The sequence below is a fragment of the Coregonus clupeaformis genome, unplaced genomic scaffold (assembly GCF_020615455.1).
Source record: "Coregonus clupeaformis isolate EN_2021a unplaced genomic scaffold, ASM2061545v1 scaf0247, whole genome shotgun sequence".
Taxonomy (NCBI): domain Eukaryota; kingdom Metazoa; phylum Chordata; class Actinopteri; order Salmoniformes; family Salmonidae; genus Coregonus; species Coregonus clupeaformis.
In genome coordinates, this window is record NW_025533702.1 from 64,553 (window position 1) to 76,642 (window position 12,090).

The window sequence follows — 12,090 nt, forward strand, 5'->3', positions numbered from 1 at the left end:
TGTTTTGTAATAATATAACCGAAACCGAACCAACCTCAAAAAGCAATAATCGCTCAGCACCATCTATACGTAACTTCACTGAGTTACACAATACATTTTGGGATGATTGTTTGAGTGACCTTAACCTTGTCCCCAAGCTCAAATTGCAGGGGCATAGAGCCTGGAAACAGTGTGGGACTGTTTGGAATTTAGGGGGTGACATGCTAATCAATTCAAATTCTGAGCAAATCACACAACTATGAGGCGTGGCTCTAAATCGAGGCGGGAGAGGATAATCACTAGTTAACACAACCACAAAGTCATAAACCCCGCCTATTTCTACAATTAATCTTCTTAAAATCAGATTTTAAACCTAACCCTAACCACACTGCTAACCTTATGCCTAACCCTAACCTTAAATAAAGACCAAAAATATAATTTTCTTAGCCAATTTTGACTTTGTGGTTGTGGAATCTGACTTTGTGGCTATGGAAGCTAGTGGAAACCGAGAGGGAGTGTAGTGGGTGGGGAAGAGGAGCAGCGGCTCCACAGAGAACGCCAGCAGGTCCCTTTGCTCAAACTGGGCCATCTACTCCTCTCTGAGTGCAAGGACAGTTGTTTTCAGACATGCCTGGTCTGAAAACAACCCCTTCCCCTAGCTTCGCAAGGCCCATTGAAAGATGATCTTGAACCATCACCATATTGTTTGCACCGTTTTGGTCGCTAGCTGGTCTCTTAAGGGAAAAATCCACTCATAAACAAACTTTTGGTATTTTTATCATTAGTTCACTGTTGATACAGTCACAAAATGCGTCATCATGATGATGTGCCAGGTGACACATTGCTTCTTGAAAGTCCAATATCTTGAAAAACTGCTCACATGCAACACATGGGACTGTAGCAACAGTGGACTAATGAAAAAAATGCCAAAAGATAGTTGTTGAGTGGAGTTTTCCTTTAAGGCCAGCAAACACAGGGTTTACACGGGCAAATGTCACTCAACAAGCATGTACTTGCTTAATAAGGCGCTTGCTGGAGAAAGAAAAAGAGTGAACACAGTTAAAAGAGCAAAAGTCTGTATGCAAATATACTTTGTCCAACCACTGGAACTCGCCTTGGGTGCTTATTGAACATGACAGGCAGGTATTTGTCCTCAGACAGCATCTTGCCCAGGGGCCGGGCCCCCAGGAGCCTCTTGCCCCCCTGCAGGGAGAGGGTGTAGCCCAGGATCCAGTAGGAGTAGTCAGGGTGTACCAGGGTACCAGCGCTCCGGCTGGGTGGAGGGGGTCATCTTGCCCCACATACAGTGCATTCGGAAAGTATTCAGACCCCTCTGAATGTCCTTGAGTGGCCCAGCCAGAGCCCGGACTTGAACCTGATCGAACATCTCTGGAGAGACCTGAAAATAGTTATGCAGCGACGCTCCCCATCCTACCTGACAGAGCTTGAGAGGATCTGCAGAGAGGAATGGGAGAAACTCCCCAAATACAGGTGTGCCAAGCTTGTAGCGTCATACCCAAGAAGGATTGAGGTTGTAATCGCTGCCAAAGGTGCTTTAACAAAGTACTGAGCAAAGGGTCTGAATACTTATGTAAATGTGATATGTAAGTTGTTTTTTTTTTCATAAATGTGCAACATTTTCTAAAAACCTGTTTTTGCTTTGTCATTATGGGGTATTGTGTGTAGATTGATGAGAAAAAAAGTATAATTTAATAAATTTTAGAAAAAGGCTGTAATGTAGCAGAATGTGGAAAAAGGGAAGGGGTCTGAATATTTTCTGAATGTAATGTAGCTGAGGGAGAGAGGGAGAAGGAGAGAGAAGCTTCAACCTTGTTCCATTCGTTTTATTAAGCATTCCTAGAAAAATAAGCCATTTTAGACTATTAAGCTGCACCTCAACGTCTGTCTGTCTGTCTGTCTGTGTTTTTATTTTTTTTATTTTATTTCACCTTTATTTAACCAGGTAAGCCAGTTGAGAACAGGTTCTCATTTACAACTGCGACCTGGCCAAGATAAAGCAAAGTAGTGCAATAAAAACAACACAGAGTTACATATGGGGTAAAGAAAAAAACATAGTCAGAAAATACAACAGAAAATATATATACAGTGTGTGCAAATGTAGCAAGTTATGGAGGTAAGGCAATAAATGGGCTATAGTGCAGAATAATTACAATAGTATTAACACTGGAATGCTAGATGTGCAAGAGATTATGTGCAAATAGAGATACTGGGGTGCAAAAGAGCAAATTAAATAACAATATAGGGATGAGGTAGTTGGGTGGGCTAATTTCAGATGGGCTGTGTACAGGTGCAGTGATCGGTAAGGTGCTCTGACAACTGATGCTTAAAGTTATTGGGGGAGATAAGAGTCTCCAGCTTCAGAGATTTTTGCAATTCGTTCCAGTCATTGGCAGCAGAGAACTGGAAGGAATGGCGGCCAAAGGAGGTGTTGGCTTTGGGAATGACCAGTGAGATATACCTGCTGGAGCGCAGACTACGGGTGGGTGCTGCTATGGTGACCAATGAGCTAAGATAGGGCGGGGATTTGCCTAGCAGTGATTTATAGATGGCCTGGAGCCAGTGGGTTTGACGACGAACATGTAGTGTGTGCAGCCAATCAGCCCTCACATCAGATCCCAATCCAGTCCCACTTGGTCCACGTTCTCCATGATGGTCACCAGTCTGCTGCGGAACCACTGCATGAACCTCACATCGTCCTCCAGTGCCAGCACATGCTGCAGTCCCTGTTTCAACACCTAGGGGGCGACATGCAACACAGGACGGCCACTGAGCCAGGGTTCGAATCTCTAAATACTTGATACATTAAAACAATTTACATTACACTATATTTACAAAAGTTAGTGGATTCGGCTATTTCAGCCACACCCATTGCTGACAGTGTATAACATCGAGCACACAGCCATGCAATCTCCATAGACAAACATTGACAGTAGAATGGCCTTACTGAAGAGGTCAGTGACTTTCAACGTGGCACCGTCATAGCATGCCACCTTTCCAACAAGTCAGTTCATCACATTTCTGCCCTGCTAGAGCTGCCCCGGTCAACTGTAAGTGCTGTTATTGTGAAGTGGAAGCGTCTAGGAGCAACAACGGCTCAGCCACGAAGTGGTAGGCCACACAAGCTCAAAGAACGGGACCGCCCAGTGCTGAAGCGCGTAGCGCACAACAATCGTCTGTCTTCGGTTGCAACACTTACTACCGAGTTCCAAACTGCCTCTGGAAGCAACATCAGCACAATAACTGTTTGTTGGGAGCTTCATGAAATGGGTTTCCATGGCTGAGCAGCCACACACAAGCCTAAGATCACCATGCACAATGCCAAGCGTCGGCTGGAGTGGTGGAAACGCGTTCTCTGGAGTGATTAATCACACTTCACCATCTGGCAGTCCGACAGACTAATCTGGGTTTGGCAGATGCCAGGAGAACGCTACCTGCCCCAATGCATAGTGCCAACTGTAAAGTTTGGTGAAGGAGGAATAATGGTCTGGGGCTGTTTTTCATGGTTTGGGCTAGGCCCCTTAGTTCCAGTAAAGGGAAATCTTAACGCTACAGCATACAATGACATTCTAGACGATTCTGTGCTTCCAACTTTGTGGCAACAGTTTGGGGAAGGACCTTTCCTGTTTCAGCATGACAATGCCCCCGTGCACAAAGCGAGGTCCATACAGAAATGGTTTGTCGAGATCGGTGTGGAAGAACTTGACTGACCTGCACAGAGCCCTGACCTCAACCCCATCGAACACCTTTGGGATGAATTGGAACGCCGACTGTGAGCCAGGCCTAATCGCCCAACATCAGTGGCTGAATGGAAGCAAGTTCCCCCAGCAATGTTCCAAAATTTTGTGGAAAGCCTTCCCAGAAGATTGGAGGCTGTTATAGCAGCAAAGGGGGGACCAACTCCATATTAATGCTCATGATTTTAGAATGAGATGTTTGACGAGCAGGTGTCCACATACTTTTGGTCATGTAGTTTATCTACTATCTTTCCATCTATCAAATAACAAATGAGTTGTAGTAAAGTAGTTTGAGCACTGTTACAGATCCTTAACACAATAAATCAATAAAAGTAGCAGCTATCAATGTTTATTAGGATTTTCATGCAATGTTTTTCATGTGTATAGAATCGATATGCATGTATAGACTAGATGTGCACTTGTTTCAAGATGTTGTAGTGACTGAGGAAGCAGCCGATCTCCCATTGAGTCAGGACACGCCCCGAATACGGGTCTTTGTACCCAGGCAACATGTCTATGCCCATCGCCTGCAGCTGGGAGGTGTTCAGGGCTCTGAACAAAAGAGAAGAAAATAAAAGATTAGTAAACATAATTCCAAATGTTCCAACCCAGCCCAGATGCTTAGGGCTAGATTTACTTCAAGTTTGCACCTGTGCAGCATTGGCACCTGTTCTTTATCAGACAAAATTTAGCACAAACGGTAGAACAAAAGATCAAAGGAAGATTAAGATATAGATGATACATCTAAGTTGAATGTTTGATGAATCCATGCTTCACTAATTGGAACAATAGTGGAGTGGAGTGAGGATTCAGTTTGGATAGCAGGCAATGTATTTTATCCCCTTCTGAAGTAACAGGTGCAGACGTTACGTAAAGTGCTTTTGGGTTGTTGTGTCATACTTACCATCCACCGCCTCTGTCAGTGTAATATTGATGCCTAGAACGGCGAGCGTGCTCAGCATTCGATCCCGCCAGTCAAAGCGACGCTTCAGATTAATCAGAAAGATCTAGAATGAAGGTGGGGAGAATAGGTCATGAAAATCAGACAGTTCCATCCTTTATCACCTTTCTCATGATTTGCATGAAATTAATAACAGTGGATGACTAAAGACACAATATACAGTAGATATATTCTAAGTGCATTCTCAGAACCTCATCAAATCAAATATTTTCCAGAGGTTTAGGTGTATGGTGCCTGTATTTGGACGGCTTCATGATCAACCTCTGAATGCTCGGCTATGAAAAGCCAACTGTAGGCTTTTACTCCTGAGGTACTGACCTGTTGCACCCTCTACAACCACTGTGATTATTATTTGACCCTGCTTGTCAGCTATGAACGTTTGAACATCATGAAGAACAATCTGGCCTTAATGGCCATGTACTCTTATAATCTCCACCTGGCACAGCCAGAAGAGAACTGGCCACCCCTCAGAGCCTAGTTCCTCTCTAGGTTTCTTCCTGCCTTTCTAGGGAGTTTTTCCTAGCCACTGTGCTTCTACATCTGCATTGCTTGCTGTTTGGGGTTTTAAGCTGGGTTTCTGTATAAGCACTTTGTGACATCTGCTGATGTAAAAATGGCTTTATAAATAAATGTGATTTGAATTTGATTTGATAATCGACTGAAGAAAAATACCTGTATCAGACTCTTATTATTAAATAAAAACAGATCATACTGTTAAGACATTTGCCATCTATGATTTCTGAAGGAATTCCTCAGTCTCTCATTAATGACCAGTTTGGGGATTCTCTAAAGGGAGGGGGCATGATGAAGGAGAGAAAGAGATTGCTAGTGAGCTATAACGGAGGAGTGAGCATTCTGACAAGAAATTATAGTGAGAGAAGTCTAACGGCTTCACAGAGACTGGTCTATAGGCGAGGGAAAAGCGTGAAAGAAAGTAGACGACAAGAGTAGAGGGATATATTAAAAGATAGTGAGGGGTGTGTGTGTGAGAGAGAGAATATCTCAAACTAACTCAGAACTCTCAGACCTACCTTGAACATTCATGGTATTCATGCATTGATGTCATTCCAAGAATTGTGCAGAAATATTTAGTAAGGATTCGTCTCAGTCATGCAGTGGCATGGCCACCTCCTCCTCCTGACACTGCTGTTGCTTCAAGGTCAGCGGTAGATACCCATAGTGCTCTCTGTTGCATATGTACATCTGCATGGAATCACAGGGTCATAATATAACATAATACATTAGACACATACACATTACATGTATTGCATGTTTGATTGAGTCTGCCTGGAGTGATAGATAGGCGGGGTTTGCAATTGTGGGACTATTGTATTGGGTCTATTGTGCCAGAAGGAAAGCTGAAAGAAAGCTGAAAGAAATGCTATTTATATCCAGATCTGACCCCCATTCAATACGCAGTAATGAAAGTTGCATTTAAACACAATTCATTATGACTCCATGTCTGACCTGCCCGCCGCGCAGAGAAGGCGAAGACCATGATGTCATCCAGGGGAACGGTGTAATCATGGTGTGGAGGGTGCAAGGCCAGCGCTCGGCCGGTGCTCCGCCTCAGGACCACCAGGAAGGTAGAGTGCACCATGGGAACATCGAAGCAGCCCACTATGACATTATCTGTGGCCTTTGAAATGAAAAAAACGTCAATAATATCCTCCCTGGTAGTTTGTATATTTCAAGTCTTCAAATACAATGGTGGGCACTGAGCACATATGAAAGCAATGTGATATAATACAATGAATCAAAAAGGAAACATTTAATTAGCATTAATTGTTTAAATTATCATGCGTTACAAATATTGTTGACGTCTATATCTAAAAAAAGACACACTCCCTAATTGAATTGAATATTAATGCCATAGATAGAAAACTGAATGCAAATCACACTGAAGTGGCAAACTAAACTAAAATGAAATTGGGAAAGGACAGAAGAGCCAGCCATACGGTCACATAACACTGAGGGAAAGTGCCAGGGGAGTGGTGGTGCGAAGCAAGATGGCAGAAGGCAAATCATCAAATGGCTCCATCTGTTTCCCTGCCCTCTAACAATACCCTTACTCAACATGACACTAACAGAGCCAGACAGCCAGAGAGCCAGACAAGACAGACAGACAGACAGACAAGTGCAATGCTTCAGATTGAATAAACATTCGAATGGCAACTAAACCATAAAGTTGTCTTCCGAGAAGGGGGCCAGTAGTGGGCCAGAAAAAGTAGAGAAGTTGGAGAAATGGTGACAATGGGTGAAATAAATGAAGATGAATGAAGGGTCTACCTGTGGGGTCATGCCACACCAGAAGTAGAGGACACTGAATGGGTGATACAATCCATAGGATACTCTATATAAACTCAGCAAAAAAATAAACGCCCCATATTCAGGACCTTGTCTTTCAAAGATAATTCGTAAAATTCTAAATAACTTCACAGATCTTAATTGTAAAGGGTTTAAACACTATTTCCCATGCTTGTTCAATGAACCATAAACAATTAATGAACATGCACCTGTGGAATGGTCCTTAAGACAATAACAGCTTACAGACGGTAGGCAATTAAGGTCACAGTTATGAAAACTTAGGACACTAAAGAGGCCTTTCTACTGACTCTGAAAAACACCAAAAGAAAGATGCCCAGGGTCCCTGCTCATCTGCGTGAACGTGCCTTAGGCATGCTGCAAGGAGGCATGAGGACTGCAGATGTGCCAGGGCAATAAATTGCAATGTCCATACTGTGAGACGCCTAAGACAGTGCTACAGGGAGACAGGACGGACAGCTGATCGTCCTCGCAGTGGCAGACCACGTGTAACAACACCTGCACAGGATCGGTACATCTGAACATCACACCTGCGGGACAGGTACAGGATGGCAACAACAACTGCCCGAGTTACACCAGGAACGCACAATCCCTCCATCAGTGCTCAGACTGTCCGCAATAGGCTGAGAGAGGCTGGACTGAGGGCTTGTAAGCCTGTTGTAAGGCAGGTCCTCACCAGACATCACCGGCAACAACGTCGCCTATGGGCACAAACCCACCGTCGCTGGACCAGACAGGACTGGCAAAAAGTGCTCTTCACTGACGAGTCGCGTTTTTGTCTCACCAGGGGTGATGGTCGGATTCACGTTTATCGTCGAAGGAATGAGCGTTACACCGAGGCCTGTACTCTGGAGCGAGATCGATTTGGAGGTGGAGGGTCCGTCATGGTCTGGGGCGGTGTGTCACAGCATCATCGGACTGAGCTTGCTGTCATTGCAGGCAATCTCAACGCTGTGGGTTACAGGGAAGACATTCTCCTCCCTCATGTGGTACCCTTCCTGCAGGCTCATCCTGACATGACCCTCCAGCATGACAATGCCACCAGCCATACTGCTCGTTCTGTGCGTGATTTCCTGCAAGACAGGAATGTCAGTGTTCTGCCATGGCCAGCAAAGAGCCCGGATCTCAATCCCATTGAGCACGTCTGGGACCTGTTGGATCGGAGGGTGAGGGCTGGGGCCATTCCCCCTAGAAATGTCCGGGAACTTGCAGGTGCCTTGGTGGAAGAGTGGGGTAACATCTCACAGCAAGAACTGGCAAATCTGGTGCAGTCCATGAGGAGGAGATGCACTGCAGTACTTAATGCAGCTGGTGGCCACACCAGACACTGACTGTTACTTTTGATTTTGACCCCTCCCCCCTTTGTTCAGGGACACATTTTTCAATTTCTGTTAGTCACGTCTGTGGAACTTGTTCAATTTATGACTCAGTTGTTGAATCTCGTTATGTTCATACAAATATTTACACATTTTAAGTTTGCTGAAAATGAATGCAGTTGACAGTGAGAGGATGTTTCTTTTTTTGCTGAGTTTATATACAGTGGCTTGTGAAAGTATTCACACCCCTTGGCATTTTTCCTGTTTTGTTGCCTTACAACCTGGAATTAAAATTGATTTTTGGGGGGTTTGTATCATTTGATTTACACAACATGCCTACCACTTTGAAGAGTAACATTCTTTTTTCTTGTGAAACAAACAAGAAATAAGACAAAAAAACAGAAAACTTGAGTGTGCATAACTATTCACCCCCCCAAAGTCAATACTTTGTAGAGCCACCTTTTGCAGCAATTACAGCTGCAAGTCTCTTAGGGTATGTCTCTATAAGCTTGGCACATCTAGCCACTGGGATTTTTTCCCATTCTTCATGGCAAAACTGCTCCAGCTCCTTCAAGTTGGATGGGTTCCGCTGGTGTACAGCAATCTTTAAGTCATACCATGCTGTAGCTCAGTTGGTAGAGCATGGCGCTTGCAACGCCAGGGTTGTGGGTTCAATTCCCACGGGGGGCCAGTATGAAAAATGAATGCACTCACTAACTGTAAGTCGCTCTGGATAAATGACAAAAATGTAAAAATGTAATACCACAGATTCTCAATTGGATTGAGGTCTGGGCTTTGACTAGGCCATTCCAAGACATTTAAATGTTTCCCCTTAAACATTTACATTTTAGTCATTTAGCAGACGCTCTTATCCAGAGCGACTTACAGTTAGTGAATACATGTTTTTTTTATACTGGCCCCCCGTGGGAAACGAACCCACAACCCTGGCGTTGCAAATGCCATGCTCTATCAACTGAGCTACATCCCTGCCGGCCATTCCCTCCCCTACCCTGGGCCAATTGTGCGCCGCCCATGAGTCTCCCGGTCGCGGCCGGCTGCGACAGAGCCTGGATTCGAACCAGGATCTCTAGTGGCACAGTTAGCACTGCGATGCAGTGCCTTAGACCACTGCGCCACTCAGGATTAAACCACTAGAGTGTTGCTTTAGCAGTATGCTTAGGGTCATTGTCCTGCTGGAAGGTGAACCTCTGTCCCAGTCTCAAATCTCTGGAAGACTGAAACAGGTTTCCCTCAAGAATTTCCCTGTATTTAGCGCCATCCATCATTCCTTCAATTCTGACCAGTTTCCCAGTCCCTGCCGATGAAAAACATCCCCACCGCATGATGCTGCCACCACCATGCTTCATTGTGGAGTTGGTGTTCTTGGGTTGATGAGAGGTGTTGGGTTTGCGCCAGATAGAGCCTTTTCCTTGATGGCCAAAAAGCTCAATTTTAGTCTCATTTGACCAGAGTACCTTCTTCCATATGTTTGGGGAGTCTCCCACATGCCTTTTAGCAAACACCAAACGTGTTTGCTTATTTTTTTCTTCAAGCAATGGCTTTATTCTGGACACTCTTCCGTAAAACCCAGCTCTGTGGAGTGTATGGCTTAAAGTGGTCCTATGGACAGATACTCCAATCTCCGCTGTGGAGCTTTGCAGCTCCTTCAGGGTTATCTTTGGTCTCTTTGTTGCCTCTCTGACTAATGCCCTCCTTGCCTGGTCCGTGAGTTTTGGTGGGCGGCCCTCTCTTGGCAGGTTTGTTGTGGTGCCATATTCTTACAATTTTTTAATAATGGATTTAATGGTGCTCCGTGGGATGTTCAAAATTTCAGATATTTTTTTATAACCCAACCCTGATCTGTACTTCTCCACAACTTTGTCCGTGACCTGTTTGGAGAGCTCCTTGCTCTTCATGGTGTCGCTTGCTTGCAGACTCTGGGGCCTTTCAGAACAGGTGTATATATACTGAGATCATGTGACACTTAGATTGCACACAGGTGGACTTTATCAACTAATTATGTGACTTCTGAAGGGAATTGGTTGCACCAGATCTTATTTAGGGGCTTCATAGCAAAGGGGGTGAATACATATGCATGTACCACTTTTCCGTTATTTATTTTGTATAATTGTTTGAAACAAGTTATCTTTTTCATTTCACTTCACCAATTTGGACTATTTTGTGTATGTCCATTACATGAAATCCAAATAAACATCCATTTAAATTACAGGTTGTAATGCAACAAAATAGGAAAAACGCCAAGGGGGATGAAATACTTTTGCAAGGCACTGTATATACAGTTGAAGTCGGAAGTTTACATACACTTAGGTTGGAGTCATTAAAACTCTTTTTTCAACCACTCTACAAATGTATTTTGAACAAACTATAGTTTTGGCAAGTCGGTTACGACATCTACTTTGTGCATGACACAAGTCATTTTTCCAACAATTGTTTACAGACAGATTATTTCACTTATAATTCACTGTATCACAATTCCAGTGGGTCAGAAGTTTACATACACTAAGTTGACTGTGCCTTTAAACATCTTGGAAAATTCCAGAATGGCTTTAGAAGCTTCTGATAGGCTAATTGACATCATTTGAGTCAATTGGAGGTGTACCTGTGGATGTATTTCAAGGCCTACCTTCAAACTCAGTGCCTCTTTGCTTCACATCAAGAGAAAATCAAAAGAAATCAGCCAAGACCTCAGAAAAAGAATTGTAGACCTCCACAAGTCTGGTTCATCCTTGGGAGCAATTTCCAAATGCCTGAAGGTACCACGTTCATCTGTACAAACAATAGTACGCAAGTATAAACACCATGGGACCACGCAGCCGTAATACCCCTCAGGAAGGAGACGCGTTCTATCTCCTAGAGATACTTTGGTGCGAAAAGTGCAAATCAATCCCAGAACAACAGCAAAGGACCTTGTGAAGACGTTGGAGGAAACAGGTACAGAAGTATCTATATCCACAGTAAAACAAGTCCTATATCGACATAACCTGAAAGGCCGCTCAGCAAGGAAGATGCCACTGCTCCAAAACCGCCATAAAAAAAGCCAGATTACGGTTTGCAACTGCACATGGGGACAAAGATTGTACTTTTTGGAGAAATGTCCTCTGGTCTGATGAAACAAAAATATAACTGTTTGGCCATAATGACCATCATTATGTTTGGAGGAAAAAGGGGGTGCTTGCAAGCTGAACAACACCATCCCAACCGTGAAGCATGGGGGTGGCAGCATCATGCTGTGGGGGTGCTTTGCTGCAGGAGGGACTGGTGCACTTCACAAAATAGATGGCATCATGAGGAAGGAAAATTATGTGGATATATTGAAGCAACATCTCAAGACATCAGTCAGGAAGTTAAAGCTTGGTCGCAAATGGGTCTTCCAAATGGACAATGACCCCAAGCATACTTCCAAAGTTGTGGCAAAATGGCTTAAGGACAACAAAGTCAAGGTATTGGAGTGGCCATCACAAAGCCCTGACCTCAATCCTATAGAAAAAGTGTGGGCAGAACTGAAAAAGTGTGTGCGAGCAAGGAGGCCTACAAACCTGACTCAGTTACACCAGCTCTGCCAGGAGGAATGGTCCAAAATTCACCCAATTTATCGTGGGAAGCTTGTGGAAGGCTACCTGAAATGTTTGACCCAAGTTAAACAATTTAAAGCCAATGCTACCAAATACTAATTGAGTGTATGTAAACTTCGGACCCACTGGGAATGTGATGAAATAAATAAAAGCTTAAATAA

The 12,090-nt window shown here is 44.0% G+C and overlaps 1 pseudogene; it reads right to left on the reverse strand.

The window, feature by feature from the left end:
- Positions 1 to 236: 236 nt before the first annotated feature.
- Positions 237 to 6,996, reverse strand: LOC121534787 (annotated as a pseudogene).
- Between the last annotated feature and the right edge of the window lie 5,094 nt (positions 6,997 to 12,090).